The following is a 6000-nucleotide window of genomic DNA, read 5'->3' on the forward strand; positions in this document are numbered from 1 at the left end:
GTTTTGATCAATATTTTTTAGGGACCGAGAATCCTGAAGAGAGAAATTGATAGTGCTGTTTTTAAACTTGGTCTAATATCATTATCCACTGGTTATTGGAGTTGGAATTTTGTCCTCTAAATCTGAGACGGGAGGAGAATTTTCAGGTTAATGGATTATAGAACTACACTATAGCAAGATAAAATAAAGAGAGACCCGTTATGGGGCTTTAAATTCAAACATTTCATATTTTTCTATTTGAGAAGGTTGCAAAGGCCAGGAAAATAAACATTGGTATTTCTTTGAGGCAAAATGAGAATGTTTTAGGATTGCTTTGAGTAACAGTGCAGTTTAAAAATTGTTCCACATCCCACTATTTACAACTGGTTATCTGATTGCGATGTATTTTTAGGTTTTGCAAGTTTTTGTTGAGGGCTATTTTATCTTGCTTCTGAGAATGTAAGGAATGTGAAAACTGCCTGACTTTGACAGAGGGTCAAGAAGAAGAATTACTCTCTTAATTGGTGGTTTTATGTGTAGGATTATTCCAAAGCAGACATAGGTGTTTTTTGGTAAATTTTTACTTGTTTTGTTCAAGAAGCACAGGTAACATCTGGGTGCTTTAGATTCAACATTATTGAAAACTTTTTGAAGTATCTATCTTCGTGTGACCAGATTCTGGGCAACATAATTTTAGGAACTAAAAGGGTCTGGACATGAGATATTTTATCCCAAGGGTTTCATGAGTGCTCAGTTGTGTAAGATTATCCATCCTGACTATTACTGAGGATAATATGGTCATTTTCTAGGTAGAGCAAGTTAAGCAGACCTAGTTTTTAGAGCTTATTTGAGTCATTGGGGAAGAATTACCTTAGAACTGATTTTGAAGACCGATTTGAAAGCTTCATAGTCTTGGTAGACCTACATTTAGGGAACATTTGAAACTAGGTGAATTACTTTTGTTCCTGTTCTATGAGACTAGAGAGAGGTAGACAATATGACAGGACACAAAAAGGGGGAAAGTAGGAGAATAGAGATTTTTAGACAATTGAGATTTTAGACGATTGAGAAAGAATAATGAAAATGTTTAACCTTATCATTATTGCCATGAATTTGGCTCAGACAAGACATTACCTTGACAGCACGTGATAGACTTTTGAACTGGGGCATCACCCAGCAGATCCACGTCATTTCCAGGTCCACAGCCATTATAGATACATGCAAAGTTAGAACCTTGAACTCAGTGCTGCCCAAGTGCTCCTTCACTCTGAGCTTTAAAAATATCCTCACTGCAGTTATTGCCCTGTGATTTCTTTTCCACTGAACGGTTCTCAGTATCTGTTGACCATTTGGGTCCTGTACCCAACAGAATTCTCTCAAGAAGTATCTCAGTATTTGTCACGGGTCATTGATACCTTTAAAAAGACCTGAACACAAAGTCCAGTAGTACTAGAATAGTTTATTTAGTGAACTTGATATTAAAATTTATACATTTATAATGTATATGTTATTTTGTAATATTAAATGAGGTCTTTCATAAATTCTTTGCCCCAGGAAGCTTGTAATTATTACCAAGACAATGAAAAGACCAGGTAATGTTATCATTTTTAGTAACAGGTCCAGTTATGTAAACTGACATGGAAGCTAAAAGCTTGTTGTTGTTTTTCAAGAACAATTTTTATTAAGGCCACTATTAGATTTTTTTTCAAGAACAATTTTTTATTAAGGCCACTATTAAAAGCTTGTTTTGTTTGGAGAAAAATGTCAAAGTAGAGCTGACCCTGGAAACATTTCCTTTCAGATTACTTCTTGTAAGAAATCAAAGTCTAGAACACATTTATCAAAGGAATTATGACGATTTGGTTATATAAAAAAAGGAGAGCTCATAGCAGTCACACTAAACTTCAGCCACTTTTTTTCCTTTCCTCTGGCTGTTTTAATTCCGTAAGTCTGGCTGTTTCCATGCTGGTGATTGGGAAAGGGAATAATAGTTCTAAAACTGGGAGATTTCCATAAACTCCCCACAGACTCTTGCTGAGTTGGGATAAGGTTGTATTTGGGCATGGTGTCAGTAAGTAACCCAGAGGCTAGCAAGAGAAAAAAAATCCTATTGAGGGGAACAGATTTTATTTCATTTCTTTTTTATCCATGGCCTTTGGTATATTTTGATGGACTTTAAAATATAATTATTGACTGAGTCCGCTTCTTCTGTGCAGTATGAGTCCCTCTACAGAGCAACAGTGCCCCTGTGCTGAGAAATCCAAACAGCCCCTGATGACATCTTCTGCCATTTAGGAATTTGTTTTAAATTCCTCCCCTGGACATCTCCCCCCCCCCCCCCACCCCCGCCCCAGCCAAAGTCTCAAATGCCAAATCTTGTTGATTCTAGGGCCATATACATTCAACATTAACACTGTCCATTTTTCTCCATCTTTTCTGACACCCCCTTTGCCAAGTCATTATTATCTGAGTTAGGAATAACTGCGAAAGACTTTACAATGAGCAGAAAAATTAGCGGGAGTCCTGTCAGCTCAGCCATCTGGGTTATCTGCTTTCCATCATCTTTGAGCTACTGTACAACTCAGTGAGTTGTAGAAAAAGATAGTAATGCAAATGATTCTTATCCATAAAAATGCAAAGTAGCTGGAATGCAATTGATTATTTCCCCTCGGATAGACTTGTTTTTGCATCTGTTGTAAATTTATTTCAACTTTCCTTTATTGCATACAAACACGTGGGTTTTTTTTTTGGTGGTATGCGGGCCTCTCACTGTTGTGGGCTTTCTCGTTGCGGAGCACAGGCTCCGGACGCGCAGGCTCAGCGGCCATGGCTCACGGGCCCAGCCGCTCCGCGGCATGTGGGATCCTCCTGGACCAGGGCACGAACCCATGTCCCCTGCATCGGCAGGCAGACTGTCAACCACTGTGCTACCAGGGAAGCCCGATGCTCTGTATTCTTAAAGTGTTAGCTTTTGAAGCACTTATCATAATTGTCCTTTAAATAATTGCATCTCAAAATATTTGTCTCTCCTTTCCTAGACAGTGGTATGCTCCATGGGTGCAGGGCTTCTGGCATTTAGTAAGCACCCAGTGAGTGTTTGTAGGCTTAATAAATAAATGAATGGCAGTGACAGAAACGTACATTTAAATACCTAATACTTTATATATCCATAGACCGGTTAGAAGTGGTTGTATTGGAATTAGATGGGAGTAGAGTGTGGAATTGAGTGCAAAATGGCATAAATTGTGTTATTTCATGGAAACGAATGCATCGGGGCTTTTGCTCCATTTATTCACAAAAAAAAATCCAGCTATGCAAAGTTTCTGCATTTACCTGGTGTCTTGGAGATGTGCTGGAGAGATTGTTAAATCATCATTTGGATTTAATACATATGATTCTCTTATTTATGGGATAGGATTCTTCGAATAGGATCCATCTACTAAATTCATGGTGATGAAAAATGAGATTTAAAACTTAAAATCAGCTCAATTCATTCCTCGATAAGGGATTTGGTAAACAGCTTGAGAATACTGAATAATATTTTGATAGCTAAGATAGCATTCACTATAAATATATATTCTTTTTTGCTGCAAGTCCTTGTTACTATGTCACAGAATACACACCACTTTGGAGTCTGGGTATCCTGAGAAGTAGAATAACTTATGATTGTTCAGTTTTGAGAAGTTATGAAGAGCTCGGGAGAAAATGATTATCTAAAGGAGATCAGAATTAGGAAATTAAATACTCATTCCTGGATATGCTGCTCATTTATTTGTGACCTTGGGCAAATTACTAGCCGATTTTTTTCAGGTCACTTGATTTTTATTCCTTTAGCTATAAAACACACTTGAGCGTAATAGCTTGCCTCATGTTGCTAAGAAATATTGAGGCATTATTGTGAAACATTATAGGAGATTATAATTACTTAGGAATGCTAAATTAAAACTCTATCAGGGACCACCCCCTCCCAAACTTGTGGTAATCCCTGATCCGTGCTATTTATATATTTTAAACCAGAAGCAGAAAAAAGCATTGGCTCATTAAGCCCACTTTATTCCACTGTCTGGTGGGTAAAGGTCGAGGGTTCTGTTCACTGTGAGTCTAAGAGCCTCATTTGTTAGTGAGCTGTTTTCCCAAGGGAGACAGTGAAGGCCTCACAGTCCCAGTGTTGGGAAATTTGTTCTGACTTTGAGCCTGCATTTTCTCTGGCTGACTTGCAGAGCTGCTCATCTGTCAGAGCAGAGACGTACACATTGCAGAAGCACTTTTATCAGTTTGCTGAGGTGGTTCTCAAAGGAAGTTTGAAAATAAAGGTTAGGTAGAGAACAGGCCAACTTAAAAATGCTGAACTTCACTTTGGGCAGATTTCTGCTTTTTCTTTTTCGAAGACAAAGATGAGCCAAGTTTTCATTTAGTTACTATTCCACACTTGAACTTTAAATTGATAGGACTTAAGAGGAAATCTGTGAAGCATTTTTTACACGTTTCAGTGTGAAGAGCAATTCCAGTGTGTTCCATTTGAGACAGTGGGACATTGCTTTCAGTGTCCGGTTGTTTGCAACTTTGTTCACGTGGGAAGTGGTTGGCCACAAAAATAGACGTGGGAAAGGATGTGTAGGTGGGTGCAACAAAAGCAGTCTGTAGATGTTTAGTCCTCTTTTTAGTATCGTGAAGGAGACTGTACAGGCTTCCTTGTGTGATGATAAATAACATCTATAGTAGAGATTTGAGCTGGAGTTACACACTGGGTCTACTATTGATTTATTTTCGTGAATATGTGTATGGCGACTCAACTCATTGTTTTAGGGGGCCATAAATATTCAAGTGGTTCCTTAAGTTTCAGTTTATGTCTGTTCACCAATACCCCTAAAGCAAACAATAAAATGCATTTCATATTCCTAAACAGCTTCCAGACATGTTTTAGCTATATTATGTAAATATGTTTGGGTTTTTTTTTGCTGTTGTTTGTTTTCATTCAGTTTGATTGTTTTGCTTCCAAACATTATACTTGTAGAGTGACTTTCACCTAGTTACTGTGGTTAAATTAAAGAAACTGTACATAAATATTATTTAACATGCTGTGTTTGTACATATTGAGGACTTAATAAATGATTTTGATTGAGCCTATTAGTATTTGTAGTCGTTAAAACAAATTTGGAAATTTGGTAGTATATGCTGTGTCTTTGTAGTTGATGATCAATTTTGGTATTGATCTGCTGAGAAGAAATTCCTTTTCACCCTTCACCTAGAGAGGGGAGAGCAGAGCCACCTACCTTGTGCTTTTGCATTCAGCCCATGTGACCCCACCATCTCCACCTTCAGAGGTGGGCTCTGATTGGTGCGTGGATGAGTAGGTCTAGGTCACCGTGGGCCAGTGAGTTATAAAGAGAGGATTGTTGAAGAGGTGGTGGTTTTGGGGGAAAGAAGCTCTTTCTGTTAAAGAGGACTAGGAGACCCTGGGACCATTTTCAACTGTACTTTTACCTTAGGAAGCTTTTAGCTCCAAGGGCTACTGGTAGGCACCCTCCAAGCATGGCTAATCATGAGGGGAGCCAGACTGGGTGGGAAGTGCAGGTATCTGACACTGTTATTTTTATTTTTATAATCTGTTGGGAAAATAAAAAAATCCTCTCACAAAAGATCTTTATTCAACGTAGAATACAGAGAAAACACTTTGTTATTGAATACTCATATCAGATGAGGTGCATGCAGGCAGCTGGTAGAAGATCAGAAAGACTGGACAGAATTTCACACAAACATACAGTAAAGTAGAATAAAGGACAATGAGAGGGGGCCTCCCTGGTGGCGCAGTGGTTGAGAGTCCACCTGCCGATATAGGGGACACGGGTTCGTGCCCCGGTCTGGGAAGATCCCACATGCCGCGGAGCGGCTGGGCCCGCGAGCCACGGCCGCTTAGCCTGCGCTTCCGGAGCCTTTGCTCCTCAACGGGAGAGGCCACAACGGTGAGAGGCCCGCATACGGTAAAAAAAAAAAAAAAAAAAAAAAAAAAAAAGGGTGAAA

General features: G+C 39.0%; 1 protein-coding gene across 8 annotated transcripts in view; it reads left to right on the forward strand.

The window, feature by feature from the left end:
* Positions 1 to 6000, forward strand: part of UTRN (utrophin) — a 550217-nt gene that overhangs the window by 156812 nt on the left and 387405 nt on the right. The gene's annotated exons all lie outside the window — the stretch shown is intronic.

The sequence above is a fragment of the Neophocaena asiaeorientalis genome, unplaced genomic scaffold, assembly GCF_003031525.2.
Source record: "Neophocaena asiaeorientalis asiaeorientalis breed wild unplaced genomic scaffold, Neophocaena_asiaeorientalis_V1.1 scaffold123, whole genome shotgun sequence".
Classification (NCBI taxonomy): Eukaryota; Metazoa; Chordata; class Mammalia; order Artiodactyla; family Phocoenidae; genus Neophocaena; species Neophocaena asiaeorientalis.